Raw genomic sequence first — 24,165 nt, forward strand, 5'->3', positions numbered from 1 at the left:
GTGAATTTCTTGACAAATGCTTCCTTTCTAGGGCAATTGCTCTTTGACATATCAAAGGCCTTCGACAAGGTATGGCATAAAGGCTTACTTCACAAGATTTCCAGCTATGGTATAACTGGAAATGTTTTCTCAATTATTAAATCATTTCTCTCTGATAGGCTCATAAGTGTAGTTGTTAATGCGCAGAAATCAGAGGCCTGCAGTATTAATGCTGGAGTCCCTCAGGGGTCCATCCTGCGCCCGACTCTCTTCCTGATCTACATTAATGATCTCCCAAAACACATACTTAAATCATTCGTTGACATCTATTCTTATGACACGACACCTATGACCATACACCAATGGCTGTACATGACATCTTTCTATTCTAATAGTTTCTTCCCTTGAATAATTGGAATTTGGAATTCACTTCATACTACCTGCTTTCCTGGACGTACTGATATGCAGGAGTTTATTCTTCCGGGGCTTGATAAGTGGTGATAACTGTGTAAAAAAAAATATATATGTGATTCTCTCTCCTCTGATCTTGAGCGCGTGGTACAGTAACTGGTTACTTTTAATGCATCTAAAACCAAGCTCCTATCTTTACATCATCAACGCTCTGATCCCCATCTGGCATCAATTGAAATGGATGGCTCTCGTCTTTGGTGTTTCCATGTTTTGATAAGCGTCTGGGTTTGACCTTTACTCCTGATCTGAAATGGAACACGTACATCAAGTATGCTGCTGAGGTTGCTTGAAAAATCGTGGGATCCTTCTACTTCTCAAAAAGATATCTTACTGCTGATGCAATTCTCTATCTATATAAACGCGAAGTACGTCCAAGGATGGAGTACTGCCACCCGTCCTGCTTTGACAGAGTACAAAATAGACTTCGTGGCTTAGTGGGGGACGCCCCTTTCTCTTCCTTGCAACCTCTCTCCCACAGAAGAGACATGTGCATGTTTTAATGGAATGTGTTCTGGTGAACTTGTTGCACTTGTACCCCGTACATATCTCCGACAAACTCGTTCAGCAATAAGATCTCACCCTTTCAGTGTCGAGGTTCCTAGATTCCAAAAAGCTTTCTATTCTAATAGTTTCTTCCCTTGAATAAATGGAATTCGGTATTCACTTCCTACTACCTACTTTCCTGGTCGTACTAATATGCAGAAGTTTAAATGTAACATAAACCGATATCTTGCTATTCTTTCCTAGACATGGTCTCAAAAAGTAGCTTTTTTCGTCCAAGTGGTGATATGCCTTGTTAGGAGTTAACATTAAATAAATAAATAAATAAATAAAGCTGGTAGAGTATATGGAGTATATTTATCATAGAAGTGAATGCTAGAAGTAAACAAATAATATACATGAAAATTAATTATAAATTGCTGAATAGGTGTGGGAGGTTGGTATATGGATCTGCAGAATAGATTTCCACATAGTGGTCAAGGAGTCGGGAGTCGGAGTCGGGAGTCGGAGTCGGGAGTCGGAGTCCGAGTCTAAGATATCAAAAGAGTCGGAGTCGGCATTTTAGGAATTCAAGGAGTCGGAGTCGGAGTTCACGATCCGACTCCGCAAGCTTGGTCATAATAAATTAAATTTAAAAAAATTGACAGTTTTTTTTTTGTGTGTGTGTTTTTTTGCTATAAAATACACCTCCAAAAACCCGGCCAACGCCGGGCACCCATGCTAGTATATCTATAAAAGTGAACGTGTCTGTGTGTGTGTGTCTGTCATGTCTGTGTGCATTTTCCTACGCAATAACTCTGCCAATCTTTAGTCAACAGACTCGATAGTTGATATACAGGGTACCGAGATTTTGAAAAATCGATGTGATCGGTTTTCGGCCAGAAATATCGCTGTTAAGGGGTCAAAGTAAAACGATTGGACCTTTGAGAACTCTACCAAACTTCTCCGACAATTTTGGATAAACACACTTGAAATTTTAGATATAGGTTCTTAAAAAGTGGATCTATGTGATCGTTTTCCGGCCAATAATTGGCTGTTAAAGAGTAAAAGTTCAACGATTTGACCTTGGCGAACTCTACCAAACTCCTTCGACAATTAACGGTCTAAACAATTGCAATTTAAGATATTGGTACCTAGGACATGGATCTAACTTAATAACTCGATTAGAGCCCCAAACCATAAGAATTAAGGGGGTATAATAAGGGTCGAAATTTAAAGAATTGCCCTTTTTTATTTGCTCTGCATACACCTCCAAACACCCGGGCAACGCGGGGAACCCATGCTTTTATATCTATAAATGTGAACGTGTCTGCGTATGTGTATGTATGTTTGTGTGTGTACATTTCCCTACACAATAACTCTGCCAATTTTAAGTCTACAGACTCGAAATTTTATATGCAGGTACTAAAATTTGGGGAAATCTTTGCAATCCGTTTTCGGCCAGAAATTTGACTGTTAAGGGGTCAAAGTTCGACGATTTGACCTTTGAGGACTCTACCAACTTCACCGACAATTTTTTGTCTAAAGACTTTAAATTTTATATATAGGTTTTTTCTAGCTTATTAACTTGATTTGAGCCCAAAATAATAAATGTTAAGGGGTCATAAAAGGTGTTAAAGTTTAAAAAATTGGCCGCTTTTATTTATTTTTTGCTCAACATATACATCTAAACATCCGGGCAACGCCGGGCTGAAATGCTAGTATATCTATAAAAGTTAATGTGCATGTGTGTGTGTATGTGTGTGTGTACATTTTCCAACGCACTAACTCTGTAATTGTTTAGTCTACAGACCCGAAATTTGATATACAGGCTACTGAGATTTTAGAAAATTTTGTAATCTGTTTTCGGTCAGAAATTTAATTTTTAAGGGGTCAAAGTTCAACGAGTTGACCTTTGAGAACTGTATCAAACCCCTCCGACAATTTTGGGTCTAAACACTTCAAATTTTAGATATAGGTTCCTTCGACATAGATCTAACTTAATAACTTAATTTGTGCCCAAAAATAAAGGTTAAGGTTCATAATATGGGCCAACGTTAAAAATATTGACATTTTTTTCTCAGCATACATCTCCAAACACCCGGGCAACGCCGGGATGAAATGCTACTATATATATAAATATATATATATATATATATATATATATATATATATATATATTTTACCAGTTGTGAAAAAACCGGACTAGAGTGCTCAATGTGTAGTCAGAGCAGTATATAGGAAATTTATTACTGTGAGTCCAGAATGAGTTTACAAATTTTTTCAGCTAGAGGAAAATCCTCAAAGAGAGGAAAAAATCCAACTAGCATCGTCAGAATTCATAGATGGACTAAGTTATAAAGTCAAATAAGAATGGATAAATCATAGATAAAGGGGAGTTAGAAAAGAAGGGAGGAGTGGTGGGGAGAGGACGTTGGAGTTTAAAGTAGTAGGAGTGTATTAAAAAAGAGAGGGGTTTATAATTAAATATTAATTATGTGTAAATTCTTATATACGTTTTTTTTTTTTTTTTAAACAATTTGTAAACTCATTCTGGACTCACAGTAATAAATTTCCTATATATGTATATATATATATATATATATATATATATATATATATATATATATATATATATATATATATATATATAATTATATATATATATATATATATATATATAAATATATATATATATATATATATATATATATATATATATATACAGTGTTTTTGAACCAACCTGATATTAAATCCAATGTTTATTAAATTTATAACTAATATGACCTGATGTCACAGTGAGATAGATTATAATTTACTTTTTAATACAGGACTCAAATGAGCATAGTTGGTGGACACATCTTTGACAAACTTCTGAGACTCATATCACCTCTTTTCCCAATATCTCCTGAGAAAAAGGGTAGATTGTTTAACCACTCCAATATATATCTCACTGGCGAGGCAGTTTTCTACATGTATAAGAGGCAAATACCTCCTAGGATGGAGTACTCTTGCGACATCTCAGGGGGAGCTTTATATAGCATATTTTTCTGCCTCGACAGGGTAAAAAATATTACTTCGAAATCCTGAGGGCGATATCATTTTCTCCTCAATGCAGCTTTTACTTCATAGAAGCAAATCTATGAGCCGTTCTTTACTCTATCGTTGTTGACTGGCATGTGGTCGATTGAAACTCAATCTATGCTTCGCCGCGGTATCTCTTTCGCAACAAACACCCGATTAGCTTATATAACAATCAGAAATTTCCCTTACTCTCTACCTGTGACGAAATCTAATAAAAAAATCCACGAGAAGAGTTATATTATTTGAACTGACAATCTGCTGAACACGTTATCAACGAGCTGCTTCTCGATTGATTATGACACTGATATTTTCTACTTTAACGTGAATACTTTCATGAAACGCACCACTCTAAAATAAATCATTCAAAAGCCCTTACAGTATCAAGTAACTCTTACACTTGAGTTGCCTCTGTGCCTTGATTATCGATGTTTATATGAAATTTAAAAACAATGTCGAAACAAGTATATGAATTAGAGAGCACATTATATGAATCGCGTGACTACGATTTCAAAATATGGCTTTAAATAAATGAAAATTGCAGTTATAAGAAAGTGTGACAGAGATCAACAATAATGATGTGTCATAAGTAAAAATTACTATTTTCTCTAGCAAACACTGATTTGTTTTATTTAGTAGATACAAATATTAGACCAGTTCATTACTTCCTAAATGTCGAGCAAAGAAAAGGTTATTAACACTAATTTTAATCTCCCTAATAAGCTACTTAAATATAATATAGTGTATATTTATTATGATCTCTAGATTTGCGTATGCCCAGGGCAAGAATTAATCTGTTCTGGTGGAGTATCATCGCAGTTGCTTAGTGTTACTTTATTTACAGAAGTTTACCTATTCTTTGTTTAAACCAGTGTATTACCCTATTTTTGAGTTCACATTTATGCCTCGATTACTATGCATGTTTAGAAAGGTTTATTGTAATATGACATATCCTCATGTGAGGTTGTCCTGACCAACCTGTCCATAAACCACAAGGAAAATTCGAGTTGTAGGTAATGTAAACGCTACATATATCAAAATTTATAATTATTAAGCGAAAACTGGGCATTCAATATTCCGTTCGACACACGTCCGCGTTAGCATTACTGGCAAAAAGATAAATAATTAAACAGGTTGTACACTTCATTCCATGTATGTCAACAATCACTGTTTTTATAAAGGTCAACCATACGTAAGGTTATAGTTTCGGTCTACATACGTTTCAACGCGAGGAGATATAAATAATCACTAGGTTTTAAGTATGGGTAAATTCATCTCCAAAAGTTTCGAAAATTAGTTGTTGCAAGCAGAAAAGTATGTGTGTGCATGAGGAAAGATGGAAAAGACTGTTTATTGCACTTGGCTTTTACTTGAAAAGCAAATGAAACTGCACAAGCTATATATTCTGCAACGGTAGATTTTTCAGTTATTAAAACTTATTCTGTTATGCAGAGATATGTAATGGCAGAAGATCAAAGTAAGAATTCCTTATGACTGACGATAACTTAGTGGTTAACAACACGGTCTGAACAGTTTAGGTGTCAACTTCGAGTGCAGTACTTGATACAAATCCACACATAACTTTCTGTCTAGAGAATATTTGATTGATTGATTGGTTGTTTTTGAAAAAGTTAATGCCGAATCATGTAATTTTCAGAACAAATAATGCTTCCAAAATATTTATTATTTTGGTTAGTTTTCTTGCCTTATTTTATTATATAAGCAAACCATATGGACGTATTTAATGCCGAATACAGTAATGTTGAAAAACATTGTCTTCTTCAAGTTATTTTTTTATATTTTAAAGTATTCATCCGTGGTTATGGGCAGATTGTTTAATGTTAGAGATTTTTTTCTATATTAACACAACACAAGGCAAAATTGTCACTTTGATATAGCGCCTACAATCAGGCACATGTTGCAGGAGTACTATGTATATAGTTCAGTAGCAAGATGGGTCTTCACATTACACTTGAACCTAAGCATGTCACTACAGTTAGGGAAGCAGAATACCGGAATAGAGTTCCAAAGTCTAGCAGTTCTACGGAGGAAACTATTGGAGTAGAAGGCTTTCTTACAACTAGGGATCTTTACTGTGAAGGAGTGGTATTTTGCTGCTTGTCGACGGTGTCCGGGGTATTTATGTCGTATTTTTGTTGCGAGTCGAAGAATTTACCAGTAAAATACTTCTAGAACAGGAAAAGGGATGACACATTTCGTCGATGAGACAGAGGTTAAAGCTTAGATAACAGTTCATGACATATAATGTTAGTGTCTCTTTATTTAATCCTATCAGGGAGTGAGAGACGAGCTGCAGATGCACCAGGATAAATGTGACAACAATACTCCATACATGGGCGAATGATGGCCTGATAGACGTACAGGATACTTTCAGGTGTAAGTAGCTTTCTAGCACGATAGGAAGAATCCACCTTCTTTTCCGCGGCCCTGACAATGCCCTCAATGTATCAGTTCAAACTTATGTTCTCCGTGAACGTTAGTCTGAAGTGTTTAAAAGAAGTACGCTCACGTAATGTGTCTTTAGGCATTGCTATTAGTGTTTGAGAAGGTTTTCTTGTCAATATTTTGATTATTTGATGCGAAATTAAATAAGTTTAAACAAAAGTAATTTCATGATTTAAGATATGTATGTAACAAAAAAATCATTCATGATGTTTTGTTCTGTGTTTGTGTAAGAAAATTTGGTATTTTTTAAGACGCTACAAAACGTGCTGGAGATTTTAAAAGGTAAATAGAAATGAAAATGACATCGAAGTTTGTTGCATTTCTACGTATAGCAAAATATTCTCAGGAAGCTTAAGCCGATAACAGGAGAAAATAATAGATAAAATATGTTCAAGATGCTATTGTGGCGGTGTAGCTACATGTCATTTTGCCCTATCGACGCATAAGCAACCGTAAACAGATTTAACAGCTTTTTTTTACACGTGAGCTTTTATAAAAGAAAAACTTTACTCACAGAATAACCGTGTAATTTCAAATCCGGGAAAAGTTAGCAAAGTTTATTTTGCACAAAGGGCATGCATCGTGCTTAACACACACACACACACACACACACACACACACACACACACACACACACACACACACACACACACACACACACATATATACGCACACACACGCACACGCACACGCACACACACGCACGCGCATATATATATATATATACATATATATATATACATATATATATATATGTGTGTGTGTGTGTGTGTGTGTGTGTTTGCTTGTGGGGGCTGTTCATTTGTGAGTGTGAGTAAGGTAATCGTTTACTTGAAACGTATTCAGTCTGCATATAGCAATCGTAATGGATTCAAACATTTTTCTAATGAATTATGTTTTTTTTTAGAAGGAAACTACCTATTTTTACATTAGGTTGGTGCAAAAATGATTTTTTTGGCGTTAAAATTTAACTATTCTCGTAATAAACTTAAGTAATCGAAATAAGATCCATTAAAATCGACACGTCTTTGCCAATAAGAAACAAGTTTATTTATACTATCAACATAAGTTCTGGATGTGATGAAGTCATTAAAGGCCGATTTTTCGCGCAGAAAGATGTTTAGATATTTGAAAAGGTGATAATTGGTGGGCGAGAGATCAGGTGAATATGGTGGATGAGGCAGGATATCGTAGCACGATTTGTTTCAGCTTTAGCAAGGTCAGTTGAGCAACATTCGGGCGAGCGTTTCATGGAGGAACATTGGTCCCTTCCATTTACTAATCTAGGGGACACACGTAGGGGCTTATGGTCCATTCCGTAGATTTGTCAACAGTACGTCTCCGGCGTAAACGTTTCGTCCTGATCAAAGAACCCGTGATGGATGAGACCGGCCACAGACGACATTACTCTCAATATAACCTGTTTTTGGTGAAATATAGGCTTCGTTAAATGTTGTGGAGCTTCTTCGACATCCTACTGTGGCGAACGTCGCCGGTTGTAAAGTATACACTTCTAATCACACGTCATACTACGCTCGAGATATGTTTGTTTTTTGTTGTGCACACGTAGCGTGGGATACACCTCAAAACGACGACATTTTTGGTTATTGTTCAATTCATGGGGCACACATGTATCGAATATTTTTACTTCCTTATTTGATGGAAACAGAGAATGACTGTTAAGTAGCCGACCCTAAATTTAACAAAAACTCCTCGTTTGGTCTTGCGGCTTCAATTAGGGCTTTCAAATGTTCGTTATTAACTGCAGTCTGCCGGCTGGACCTTCTTCATTTCCGATGCTCTTAGCACCATTGCGAAATGATTGAACTCCGCTGTGCCGCACGTTCGTTAATCGTTTCAGGGCGACACACCTCATTGATATCACGAGCTGTCTCTGCAGCTTTTCGGCCTATTTTGAACAGGAACAAGAAAATCGTGCAGATTTGAATTTTGTCCATGCTGTCGAAAAGCCTGTTAAAAAATGAATGAAAAGATTGAGAAAGTAGCGAATAGCACGATTCGATAGAGTGATAAACGCGCAGGAAATGATATTTAACATATGTCACTTAAATAATTATGAAATCATATATAAAATAAACATATGAGAAAACAATATGGTTTTTGCACTAACCTAATATAAATTTTGTAACATTTGAAAGCTTGATATATATATGTGTGTGTGTGTGTGTGTGTGTGTGTGAATATATCGCAAGTTATCATTGACAAATATACATTTAGTACGCACCCCTAATTTTATTTATCTGCTTATGTAGTCCGTTTTATGAAAAGTGAAAGTCTACTCAGCAACTAATCTGCCACAGCTATGCGTTCCTCGTAAGAAAACACTAGAATATATACACATATATATATATATATATATATATATACATATATATATATATATATATATATATATATATATATATATATATATATATACACATGATGATTGCAACGTCTGGACAAACGAGTGCCACTCCCTCATACACTTAATGTCTATGATCCCAAAAATGACCTTTTTTTTTTAATCCTACTGGTGAATTCACACGCTCAAGTAGGCATGATACTGAAGACGGCCATTGAGATCAATTATTACATGCTTCCAGCATTTCAAGCCTCCACGCGTCACAACTTTACCATCGCCACAGTGCTATTTTATAGACAAATGCCTGAGGGAGTATCTATACACAGATGATGTTACAGATTCTTAGCTTTGTACGACACCTCAGTCTCTCTCTCCGTTCAAAATGTTGAGATCCAGCAACAAGCAAGAGCAAGATAGCCAGCAACAAGTTAAATTGCCGACCAGCTTAATGCGGGTACTGGTCTCCCGCTTTATGGTTTTTTAAATCAGTGATTTGCTTCTCCTAGAAAGGTTGCCTTCACCATGTCTTACCGGATCCCTCTGCACCCCAATATACGCATGCATACACACAAATATACACGGTGCTAGTTAACCGTTGACCCCGAAAAAGGGTTCATTCGCCCTATCGAAGGTCTTGTTTTTAATCCTTCAGGGAGACTAGCCACCCTCCTCACAAAACAAGTCTAGTGGGGGAACCAGTTTAGTCGCAGGTGACCCGACCATGAGGCAGGTAGTTCAGGTTTACATGTTACCAGTAGCATATAACAATACCTGCCAGTTAAATGACCTTTAATATCTCATGATGTACAAGAAATAACATGAGTAATATTCATTTTTGTTAAAGTTCTGTAATATAAGTTATTAAAACAGCTGTTAAGGTTATCTAAAATACATATCCGGGTCTGTATTACTGTACACATAGATTAAAAAAAAGTTGTCAAAAACAAATATATTACAAATAAATGTTATCAAAGGCAAGATAAGTTACTTTTCTATCAAACTGGATATATTTTTCGTGTTTTTATTCAATGTATCATGTTTATTCAGCTCGAAAACCATACATTGTTTACCGATGTATTGGAAAATTCAAGATGCCGTCTAACTCTCTCTTTAACACAGTAAGTTTGGGAAAAGGTGTTATAAATAAAAAAAAAACAGGATAAAATACTGTTAACTCTCGCTCAATAAATGTTATCGTGACATAGGTTGACATATATTCGGCTTGGTTTTAACCGTATTTTGTCTAGTTTTTTTTTAAATTTATAACACCTTTTCCCAAACTTACCGTGTTAAAGAGGGAGTGAGGCGGCATCTTGACTTTTCCAATACATCGATAAACACTGTACAGTAATACAAACCAAAATATCCTCATGTAAAAGTATCCAAGAAATAGTAGCAATATTAAAGCAAGTGATAACTCTGTTATTACCAAGATTATATGCACTGTTGATTGTGTCTCTACCATTCTGATTATTGATGTCTTCTTCTCATATAACTGCTTTCCAACTGACTGCAATATGATTGTCTTTAAGTCTAACGTGAAAAAAATAACAATGAACAATCCACTTAAGTACTCCAATTCATCAATGATAACTACGACATGTTTCACTGGACCACTGTAAACGCATTAATCCTTATCCTCGCGGAAACTACGAGTGGTGACTCCTTTGTAAAAAAAAAAGTCTGATGGATTGAATAATGTACATATAGATATGATAATAAAATTTGCAGATTAAGCATTTTTTGTAAGATATCAAATATGAAAACAAATCAAACCGGTACTAAAAATCCAAAGCATTGTTTGACTAAGCTTATATACATATGCGCATATATATATATATATATATATATATATATATATATATATATATATATATATATATGTTTGTGTGTGGGTTTGTGTCTCTGTGTGTGTGGGGGGGGTGCGTGTGTATCTATGCGCATATGTATATAAACATAGATAATTGCGAACAATAGAAAGTTAAGCTATTTTGTACTCTGTCAAGACAGTAGTCTCAAAGTCATTCTCCAGATCATTCAAGTTGTGTTTGAAGGAGTCCAGTTATTTTTGAAGTCATACAATTAAATCAAGTCATTCTTAAGGTCATTGAATTCACTTTTCGACGTAAAAGTAAAATATTCGGAGTATTTCTATAAAAATTATAATTTTGATCAACGATAGGAGACTCTCGAAAATATTTGAACTATATAGGCACTTAAATTAAACACGAGTTAATGTTTCGACTATTATTTTTTGTTGTTATAATAATACAATTCATAATTTTTACAAGGTACTACACATATATATGGGTGTGTGTGTGTGTGTGTGTGCGTATATATATGTTTTATAGTTGGCCGAGCAGAACAGTAAATTATCTGTTATCTATCTATTTAACCCTTATCCCTGAGTGGTGTCTGGGTCTTGATAAATGGTGAACACCGTATAAAAAAGTATCTGTTAGTATATCTCTCTCACTCTCTCTCTCTCTCTCTCTCTCTCTCTCTCTATATATATATATATATATATATATATATATCTAACTGGCAATTGATTGATGCTATGTGTTGATCAGTTATTTAAACATTTTCAAATATGTAAAACTTCGTGACCTCGTCAAGTCTGTACCGGAAGGTATCTGACCAGCTGACCAGTAGGACGCGTTGTAGTTCGCGTGTTCCGGTTAGCTGGAGCAAAGTTGTGTAGTTTAATTGAAGATGTCAAAGGAAGGAGATAATCCGGAAAATGGTATTGTCATGAGGGGAGAGAGGTCTCACACGTAAGGCGTAGAAGAACCACCAAGTCAAATCGTCGATCACACGTATGCTGGATGTAATGCCTGGGAGTAATATATATAAATATTTAAACAGATTCTCACCTTGGTTTGTTTCAAATCTTGTTACAGCAGATTTTCTGGTTGCTACCCAAAGGACGGATAGTAAATTCCCCAGGTAAGCACAAAAAAACGTATGTTGCCAAATGCGTGTTTTATGTAAACACATGTGTGATACAGATGCAGGCATCAACATACCAAGAAGAGACTAATCACGGGCTCTAAATAGACAATTATTATATATATATATATATATATATATATATATATATATATATATATATATATATACATACTCCTATGAATTTGCTTTTCAAAACTCTTTTTTCTATTTATGTAAAAAGAAAATACAATTTTCTCATATATGAGTAGAGATATTGCGCTAATCTGCAAAAGATCTACCTTATTTGCATATACTTTTAAACATTCATTTTAATTGATTCTCTATTAATTTATTCAGTTTTCGTATGGGATGATCATCTTTAGTTAACTATTACGTGCAATTATATTCATGCAGATATTCTACATAATTTATACTTGCATAATATTTGCCTAAAAAATTATAGAAAACACAAAATTGTTTCCATATATATTTATGTATACGTATGTATTTTTGTTTAACAAAGTTTGCTTACCAAACTCCTCCTAGAGTTTTTGGTCTGCAGACGTAATACTTCATATATAAGGTATCGAAATCCACGCGAAACCATATATTTGGGTTTTATCCGGGAAAAATCGGTGCAAAAGAGTGAAAATTAAAAAAAAAAGAAATTTCCCAAGTGAAGGTCGAGCGCCGGCATTACGAATGCATAGTATAGTAGTTATAGGTGTATGTTTTAAGTTTTAGCCTTTTTTTAATAAATGTCTTCATAGCCCAGTCATTAACGACAGAGGCAAAATAAATCGTGAGCTGAACGTTTTGGTTTCGATTCTCGGTGTCAACGCACAAGTCTTTTTCAAAGCTTCTTCAATCATTACTAAGTATTGCGTCCAATCCATCTACATATAAGTTAAAATGTCTGTCTGCCTGTATGGGTGTCTGTCTGTGTACAATCCCCTACAAAATAACTCTGTCAATTTAAAGTATAAAGACACGAAATTTAAGATACGGAATATTGACATTTGGGAATATCGGTTTTTGGACAGAAATTTTGCTATTAAGTATTCAAAGTTCAACAATTTGAACTTTGAGAACTATACCAACCCCCTCCGCCAACTTTGGGTTTAAACACTTGAAAATTATGATATACGTTCCTTGGACATGTATCTAACTTAATAATTAAATTTGAACCCAGAACAATAAATGCTAAAGAATTATGATTGGGGTCAAATTTTCAAAAAAATTGATCTCTGCGGTCTCTACCAAATTACTCAGACCTTTTTTTTATCTACACATTTGACATTTTACATAAAAGCTATTCAAACATAGGGCAAGCTTTTTAATCGTTTTATTTTGCTAACAATTTCGCTACCAAGTGGTCAAAGGCCAAAATACTTTACCTTTGCGGTCCCTAGGTTACTATTAAGTCAATTTAATGTCTAAACATATTAAATTTTACATAAAAGGTAATCAGACATATAATAAGATTTTTACTCAGTTTTTGGGCGCAAATTTGGCTAGTAAAAGGTCAACATTTACAGAGCTTACCTTTACAAACTCTCCCAAACTCATCCGCGAATTTTTGGTCTAAACACTTTAAACATTTTTGTTGAGGATTACTTGGATATGTGCCCAACATTTTAATATAATTTGAAGCCAAACAATAAATGTTAAGGGGTCAATGTTGCTGTGAAAGTTTGAAAAAAATCGACCTCTGCGATCTCTACCAATATTTCTCTATGTTAGTTATGGAGGACTTTTATATAGAAAGCCATTACCATACATATTCACAGTTTTAATATATACATACGCACATACAGCTATGAACAGTACATAGGGCCCGGGCAAAGTATATATTAATAATAAGAACCTACACACATTTTAGTGAGACGGATATGCTGTCAAATACCACAATTCAACAAGTATATACACTAACAGAAATAGGTCACGATGACATGTACGTTTAAACAGTAATGTAACGTGATCGACTCAAGGGAGCGATTTCCTCCCAATTGGGGAGGTTGAAACTTCCATAGACCTGAGAAATACCGGGTGAATATGATAAGTTGTTTGAGTAATCCCGGACAACAGCGGGTATCGCAAATACTTGAATAGGAATATATAGATATAGATTTTGTTGTATTGTCAAAGTCAGATATATGTGTTATTGTTAAAAGAAAACCAGACATGTGTTTTGTTGATTGAGAATGAAGAGGCCGGAAATGTCAGACAATGTAGAAACGAGATTGTAACTGTTGGCCTGGAGAATATCTTCAGCCTATGGCTTTCTGAATGACAGGGGATTGCAAAACTCTAGACTATAGCTGAAGTGTACACACGCAAATGTGTTCTGGGGTTTCCCGGACACGTACCTTTATCTAATTGGTTGAATAGGATTACCGCACCCCGGCCCGACCCGACCCGACCCGACCAGGAATATAAAAAGCCAATGCCGCCCGAAATTAGACAGATCGGAGACATATTTTTGTGTGGAATCACGAGATAATAACGAACGTCTGACCCCCCTCTCCATTCAACCTGAGTGCAATCTTTGAAGAGAGGGCTTTCAGACTTTAAAAATGCTAAGAACTGACCGTAAAAATATGATAAACTGAAGTTTACATATCTGTAAAAGTTTGCACATTTTGTGAAATTATTTTTTAGTAGAATAGAATAAAATTATCTGTTTTTTGTACAGGAGAATGCAGCTTTCCTTTTTTTTCTTCCAGAGAATTCTGCACCAGGGCGTTCAATACTTAATATGATAGCCTCGCGAAGAACTAGATATCACAAGCCAAAGTTCGAAGACGATCAGAAGTCAGTTGTTTGACCTCACCCTGAGAGGCGTGCCACAGTAAGATATATACCTTTTGGGAAGTTATACACACATCCTCCCTTTTTGGAAGTGTAACCGCACAATATAGCATATACACATACCAAGTTTACAAGACAGTTTTTGCGGTTTTTCACTTTTTAATGCAAATGGCCATATCTCGGCTGAAACAAAAACTACTGATCGAAATAAACACTATGAGAATCGACACACTTTTGACAAAGAAGAAATTAAAATGCGTTTATTTCGCGATGCAGTTTTTTTGTTGTTATATTGTTATAGTTTTCGAAGCATTTCTCGCCCAAACAGTTTTCGAGATGAGTTATTAAGTTGTAGTCGGAAGATGAGGCACCTAGAAAGTATGGCCAATGAAGCTGACTTTCGTAGCCAAATTCTCTCAGTTTCTGCAGGGTCGGGTTAGGAACATATGGTCGGATATTGTCGTGGTGGATAATTGTTTTTATTTTCGATTTTTTCTGCTGATTAATGCTGGGTGTAGTTGATGCAGTCCATCTGTTTGTTAAGAGTGCTCCCTCGCTGTAATGATTTCGCTTGCATTCAAAATATTTTAATAGATGAGAATGGTCTCAGAGAACTCAGACACAATATTACCTTCTCTTGCAAATCTGTAAAGGAGCTTCTTCAATATCCACCCACTGAGCTGTCCCCGTGGTTGTTGTAAAGAACATACTTATCACACAAGACACTACTCAAGTCGTTCTTATGGCATAATAAAGGCTGTTTACTCTATCGTAAGTGGTTGAAAATCGTCGAATACATTACGTCTGACTCTAGAAGTAAGTTCTTTAACAGTTTTACATGGATAGGCTTGGACTAGGCTTCTTAATTGATCGTTACCAACATCCCATAGCCGACTCCAACGCTCATGATTTTATAATCTCTCATCGCTGCCACGAAATTTCTTAAACCACCATTACGCTTTGTGTTCAAGAGTTGTAATTGGGCCGAACGGTCCATAGATATCGCACGCTGTTTCAGCAATATTTCGGCCTAGCTTGAATAGAAACCAGTAATGTGCGCGAATTTGCTTTTATTGCGTCTTGCATTACACGTTGCTAAAAGAATGCCAATTGTTTAAGCTATTGTAATTTAAAATTATTAGCTAAAAGGGGGAAAACACATTTATATTATGTATGATCTAAACGTATTTTAACGCAAATTTATGTGAGGATACCTGATTCGAAATCAAAACGAAAACTTAAATAACTTTCTTGTCAACCTAATATATATCTACATATATATATATATATATATATGTATCTATATATATACACACACACACATATATATATATATATATATATATATATATATATATATATATATATATATATATATATAGCGCACGTGCGTGTTAGTGTGTACAACTCCCCATATTCCAAGAAATACATATACCCGGTTTAGGTTATTTATTTCAAGGGAGATCTGTGTGAACACCAATGCTTATCAAAGTAATGTATAAATCTGTTAAAGGCTATTTTAATTGAAGGAGATCACGCATTTAATTTTATGCGTTGCTTCTAAATAGATAGTATTTTACAAATGAAATATGCTCTGAATTAGTTACCTCATTTGCATATTACATTTAAGAAAATATCGTTAATAATTACCTCGATCTTATTAATTACATTCTCTAACAAAATCGTTTCAATAGTAATATTTATAATTATTAAAAAATATGTATTTTATCTAATTAAGTGTATGTTTGAGTAATTCATTTTCAGTTATTAATACCATACTTGCGTTTATAATATGAGAGTTCTTTACTTTCAAGCTAATTCTTTTAAGGGGAATAATTCCGTGGGTAGTTAAACTTTCATAGTTACGATAATCTCGACATTGTTAACTGTTAGATTTGTTTTTATTTAGAAATATTATTTAAAGCTGATTTACTAATACTATTTTTCATTTAATTTTTTTGTGTTTAAAACCGAAGTAATTTTTAAAAAATTATTTGAATTATTTTAATTAAAAAAAAAAACATTTTCTATTTTGTCGCTGTTGTGATTTGTTTTGTTCTCTATGGAATCGAGGTATTTAGTAATTTTTTTTATTAAAATAAATTTTAGGTTTTCTTTGTTCCAAAAACATGTAAATATGCGTTTGAAGCAGAAATAAACTGTTTCATTTTTAATGATGCACATACAATAATGTGCTACGATGATGTACTTCATGATGTTTATATCATTTAAAAAGGCGATTAAAAACTTCAAATTGCGTATATGGTCTGAACCAATACAAACGATTTCATAAATTTGGAAGTTTATGACTTCTACCTCAAAATAAATATTTTTTATATTTTAAACTCCGCTGCCAGGAGGTGGTACGTGGATAGAGAAAAGTATGTTTTAATAATTCCCGTATTTGCTTGCCTCCTCAGAAGAGTATATTTAGTCAGAGACAAGGTATGTGTTTAATCTGAGCAAAATTTAGCTTTTCAAAGAAAACACTCTGGAATTAGATGATCATTTACTTCCTCCATCTAGTAGCATCTCTCATTTACTGACCGGGAATCGAACACAAGAAGTACTGTATCAGAACAGATACTACACTTTTCAAGATATTTTCTCTTTACAATTATATTTTATATGGCTATAAAACCAAGCATTATTTCTCCGCTTTTGTTTCTAATAATTCTAGTCTAGTATTTGTAGTGTCCTGATGATAGCATACTTTCAGCAGTTAGTAAAAACGTTGGGGGATGCGTACTATTTCTTGTCAATAAGTTATCTGTTCTTTCTTTATTAGAGATAGCTATCAACACATATCAATTTATTTTAAATGAGATGATTGAAGAAGAACACTTGGAAGAAGGTAAAGTTGTTATAAGGGAAGACCGAATGCCACAACAAAAGAACCGTTGGCAATTCAATACCTCAATATCTATGAGAAAATATACATATAAAGATCTCCGAACTACATGCTCTCTACGATACTCTAATTTACTCGTTAATGCACCCCTAAGGTTCTCCACTTAGAGACATTCTATAAGCGAAAGGTTACCCAACATCAGTTTTATTCCTCCCATTTGATAACTCTGCTCAGAAATTATTTTCACCGGTACCTAATCCTGTTTCTACAAAGGCTGCTGGATTTTTAATGCAATATTAAAACAGAACATCTACAGTTCTGAGATGGGAGCAAGAGTTGACAACTCTGGTAACTTGTGAGATTACATTTTTAGGAAAGATGGGAATCCAGAACAGATTGTTTAACGAGTGATACTTCCAGCAACTTTCACACGAGGGCCTAGATACATGTTTGAGCGCCAAAATGATGGTATGTCTTATGTTAGGCGAATAGGCCGAACGTACATCTTCATCACTTTAACGACAGATACGAAGTAGACGGAAATTACAGAAAATTCTCCTCCAGGATAAGAACCAGTCCAGATATTTTGTCAGGCTTTTTAGACACGAACTAATAAAGTTAATGGAATTTATTTAAAAAGGCGGTTTTGGTAGAATGAGGGCTTCCTGTACATAATTAAATACAAAAAGTGTGGAATGCAGAAGTCACACATCCTCACTTGGCAGGCCCTAAAGGACAAAGTTCTTCCATAAAAATCGATCCCTCTGCATATCTGCAACTTCCTGACAAAGAGATATACCCTGACCTTCATGCGATTATGGTTCCACATATGGTGCACGGACAATGTGAGGCATTGAATCCAAGTTGTCCATTAGAAAACTAATGGCCAGACAAGTGCATATCGAATTTATACAGTGTACTGAGAATTGAAATTAATTTGATTAGATTCATGAAAGAATCTGCTTGCAAAAACATCCATTGGTATTACTGCTACTCTAATTCAAGGTGATCGCACACTTCACATCACTTTTATTGTACTCTTGAAAACCCATCGAATGGAGCAGTCAGCTTGCAAAATTACTAATACCTCATTCAAGACACCCCTGCAATCATTGTAGATCCGATGACAGACAAGAGTGCTTATGAAGCAATTGGCCTAACACTGCAAAAAATCACAGGAGTCAAGAATCCCATGGGTGGTATTACAACATTCTTTTGCGGTAATTTCCTTAAAATCCTTGCAGTGGTTTAAAATGGTGCAGGAGCAGACGTTGTAAATGCAAGTTTGAAAGTATTATGTCGGGAGGCACGTTTCGTCAATAAACTGACTACTAATATGAGTGTCCATATTTCTGGAAACACGGTCGAAGCAGGCTTATCAAAATTGCTTCTCGCATTTGTAAGTTTCTATTCACTTCAACTCCTTACACAATAACGATGCTGACCGAGTTTAGTAAATCTGCTGGTAATCAGAAGCAAATTAAGGGTCAAGGTTACCAAGACCTATAAACAACGGAAAATCATTGGAGTGGCTTGCTAAGAGGGGTTTAATTTGCTATTAAACAGCAATGTTAATCGCTTAGACAATTGCATACTGGATAAATTTCCTAGGGGACTCAAAATAATACAAGCCAGTTGATTCGGCTATTAATGGAGGTGAAGCTGTTAACTGCCCAGTGGAGTATTTAGCCTATTTGGAACTTTCTGGAATGCGTCCTCACATTTTAAATATCAATATTGGATTACCACTCATGATTCTACGAACCTTGGAACAGGCAAAAAAACAAACTAAACTAACTGACCCAGATGTGTCCACTCCTGATTGAACACCTGTAGCTTACCAGTTCTTGTTGTTCGTACAAAGAGGAAACAGGTCTACTTCCAATTATCCCTTTAGTGTCATCCGACTAGGAATTTTTATTTTAAATTCTACAGACTCCAGTTTCGTGCGATGGTGCGTTTAGCAATGAGCATAAATACACGTCAAGGTCAGACACTTAAAACAATTGACGTAGACCTGGCATCAGGATGTTTAGTCACCGTATGCCCGTCAACTGGACAGGAAGTTCAGAAAATAATACATTCCGGTACCAAATAAAAACAGCAGAAATGTAGTTTACCATGGAGCTCTTCATGGAAAGGTTATAGAAGGGGATATAATGAAAAAATGCGGTAACTGTAAGAAAAAAAATCAACAATGAGTTAATTTACTTCTATAAAAAAAGCTACTATGTCATATAAAGTAACTTTCTATTTTTGATAAAATTGTGCTTGTGATACTAAAATAATTTAAACCGTTTTGTTTTTGTAGTTGTTTCAAATTTATTGTGTAACACCATCAGTATACACTTTGGTATAAGATACTTGCTTTAAATTCCTTGTTGAATTTCAGTCACTTCAAGAGGCAGTTATCTTTTTTGAATCTAAGGCAATAGTAAATCTTACAGAATCCACTTACTGGAATAGTGCCCACAATTTTTTGCAGGCATATATATATATATATATATATATATATATATATATATATATATATATATATATATATATATATATATATATATTCTTTCGTTCGCCCGTTAATAAGATTATAAGTCAGTTGTACTTTGACAATAAGTGTTCTATCTTATTTATTCCGTGCTCGTTTTACTCGTTGTCTCTTCTTATCCCATATGCCCGGAATATTGGAAGCTAATGTCTCTCGTGTTTGCGTGTCGATTGATGAAATAATATTTCTCATATCCCTCATAGATTTTTGTCTTCAGTTTTCGTTGTTTTTTTTTTTTCTCTTATTTTTCGTCTGAAACAACTTTTTTTCTGATTAGGCAAAGAGTTTTCTTTTCAATTCAAACTGATTATTTTATAATTGGTGCTCCTCTTCCAACTTCTCTTGTTTTCACCAAATGTTTATACATGTTGCGTTATGTTTTCTTTTTCTTCTTCCATATTTTTATAACTTAATCTAGATTGAATTCAAAACACTAGTGAACACACTCGACGTGTACAATGTAAAATAATTTAGCTTTAGAATACGGTTTAACGACAATTGAATACTCCGATGCCGTATACCTTTAAGTCTTTATAAAAACCATTGAAAATATTTTAAAACCTTTTTATTAACGTATAATACAGTTTATTCTATTTGGTATAAATACAGAAAAATAAAACAAAACAAAGGGTGTCTATTTTCAATAGACTAAATACACGAGCGAAAGTTTTAACTAAAGGGAAGCTGTTTTTTGTGGTTTTTGACGACGACGATGACGAAGACGATGACGGCGACGATGAAGTAGAGTGTTTACGGAGAGGAAAGTTCTTTAAAGTTTCTAAAAGAACGCATAATTTTAAAATTATGTGAACTGCAGTGAAACAATATCAAAGAAATTGGATGCGAGTATGTATTAAAAAAATCTGTTCGCAGGAGCTGTGTTATTCTTGTTCTGTGGGTTTGACGACGAGGAATCGTAACTAATAAAGTGAATGGCGTTTTTTAAACTTTGTAAAAGTAAGCAACTAACCGCGTTATTGGACGTTTAATAATTTTCTCTTTTTTTCTGTATTTCATCTTTTATAATGAAATGATCTATGCATTAAATGGACTTGACGTCACGCACAATAATTTGTTTCCTCGTAACGCCATATTTTAATGTTAGTTACCGGTCGTTTATGAAGTAAAGCCTGGATCCGGAATCTCAGAATTATCAACTAATCAGAATGGACAGACTTTTGGGACACAGGCTTTATTATTTAAGAATGGCAAATTAAAAATATTATATTAGATCTATATATGCATGTATCGTTACGATCGTGGTAATCACAGTATCTGTGGAAGGTGTAGAATTCTTCCTGGGGAATACTATTATCAGTAGCAGGACGAATTATTTAGAGAGAAAAATAGAGCAACATTCATCTAACAGAGTTTCGTTCGTGATGGTGTCGATCGAAACATGCATTTTAGTATTTTATTATCACGGCTGAATGTCTGTTCGGAGATAGTAGCTGTTACACTAACATTGTAAAATATGTATCTCGCATTCGTTGTTGAAAACTTACGGCACTTTTGTCCCAAAAGGGAATTCCTGCAACTTCTTTATTACTATAGAGATTTAGATAATTATAATATGTTGTACTGAAGATGAATTGTTTCTTTTATTAGAATATTTATTTAAGTTTTACATGCTGACTCGTTCTGTTTTTTTTAAATCATATACCAACGTATATTTATCAGTTTTAAATACAGAAAGTGCATATAAAAAGTTAAACATGTCAGTGAAATCAATGATTAGATTGACTTTTTTTTATTAAATATATATTAAAATAATTATTAATAATAAAATAGAATATCGCTGGTTAGATGCTAATACTTCTGTTTGTATAGCAGTGTTGCCCATTTGTATATCTCTAAATGAACTTTTAGTAGAAATAATTCAATGTGTAAACGATTCTTTCTGAGTGATACTGGATCTTACTTTTTCAATTTTAATTTCATTTCAAGAGTGTAAAAAACTGTTTACGCTGATGTTTATAGTAGTATTTATCTTGAATATATGCCTAGGGCAGTTTTTGTAAATACTCATATTAACAACAATCTGACTTCCTGTTACTTTTTTCGTCATTAGAAAAAAAAAATATTTTAATAAAAATAAAAATAATAAAAGTAACTAAACGTGCTCCAGAGAGCAACTCAGGATTTGGCTTTCAAATCTTTATATTAAGAGGAATTCAACTTTATGATATAATATTCCCTAGTACGGTGAAAATCGTTTTCAACCAATTAATCTTTTTTTTTACTAGAAACAATAATTCGAATTTAATCTTAGGGTTTCCGGAAATGCTACAAAAGTTTTTAGTACGATTATTTTAATAAAAAAGTATCCTGGGATTTTCAGCTTTCAATAGTTTAAAACTGCGTAAAATGATTGGTCATGCTATTGTGTTAAACCATTTCAACAAAACAAGCTGATATTTGAAACAATTAAATTACAGCGCTTGCAGGGAAAACGTTGAAATATATGCTTTTTCTTAATTAAAGTGAAAATAATTTTAAATACAATTAAATATTAAAATAAAAGAAAAACTAAATACTTAAATGAAAAGGATAAGTAAAATTGTTCATTTTAATGAAACAGTCGTAAAAAAACGCTTGTCAAGTCTTTATTCACAGGAACTAATAAAAAAACATACGAAATAGGGGTTAACGAAACGTTATAAATAGGAGGCATTTACTGTATACTAGCATCTTTGTAAAAGAGGGTTGTCTCCCTTAGATTTGTGGTGAGTTATCTAACAGCACCGACAAAAGTTATAGGTGCTGACTTGTGATAAGTACTTTCCTTAAAAGTGCCATTCGTTTGTCTAAAGTCATTCGGCGGAAGTGACGTCATACAAATGTAAAGCTTCGGGTGAACGACACTGCATTTAACGTAACTGTTTTAAAGCAATTACAAAAAATAGTTGTTCGCTAATGTTTACTTGATGTACACCTTAACATTTTCTTTTTAAATTATGACGTTTATAGGATTTCGGTTATGCTGAAAAAGATACCGCATTTAAATTTTCAGCAAATAAGTAATATTATATTAAGCAATGTCATTCGTTATGTTAAAAATATGGGCAATTGTTGTGTGCGAACACCCGCATATTTTATATATATATATATATATATATATATATATATATATATATATATATATATATATATATATATATATATATATATATATATATATATATATATATATATAATAGACTTTGAAATATATAATAAACTTATTTTTGCACCATTAAATAAGAAATACAAAAGGTCAACGAAAGACGATCTTATTTGAATTAATTTGTTAGCATTAAGAATGGGCGATTAAAAGGAAAATCGATGTATATAAACGTTTTTTTTTCGTTTGTGGAAAGATTAAAAACCCTGACGTTAAAAATAAACCTCGCATTAAGCTTATTGCACTATGTGTGCCTGATTTAGATAATATGAGTAAAAAAATCGAAGACAGGATTAAATCCACTGTACAATCTAAAATACACCATAACCTTTGGATTTTAAGTGGAGTGATAGATTGGTTCCAGAAAATCCCTTAATACCAGAACAGTAAATTAATTATATTTGATATTGACTCATATTTCTCGTCTATAACTTCTGAACTTTTAGAGACAGCACTAAAATAAGCGGGACGTGTAACAGATGTAACTAAATTAGAAATAATTCTAAAATGTGCAAGTAAAAATCTTAATTCGATTTAATGATGAATTATGAATAATGAAGGATAGAAACAACAATTTATATTCGATTAAAATCATGGGACAAAATGGGGGGCTGTATAATAACGATACCTTATTTTAAGTAATTTCAAGCGATCAAATTAACGAAAAACTAGAACGCAATTTGAAATAGTTTTTAATGAACTTCAGTTGGAAATAACACTAGACTGCACTGTATAATAGTAATTTTTTAGATGAAACTATATTCCTAACGGCAATACTTATGAACCGTATCGCAAACCTGACAAAACACTATTCTATATATATTATCAATCAAATCAGTGTATGGAAAACGCTATTATCGCCAATATATATAAAAATATCCGGGTTATCAGAAAGTGAGACTAATTTTATTCGATTCGGAATTATCATAAAGGGGCTTTAAGTAAATCGGAATATCATTGAGAAAACAATTACAAAAAAAATATGTGAGTAATATATAGAAGAATAAGCTACACAATAC

This window comes from Euprymna scolopes, chromosome 12, assembly GCF_053919585.1.
Source record: "Euprymna scolopes isolate OS-2025 chromosome 12, ASM5391958v1, whole genome shotgun sequence".
Taxonomy (NCBI): Eukaryota; Metazoa; Mollusca; class Cephalopoda; order Sepiida; family Sepiolidae; genus Euprymna; species Euprymna scolopes.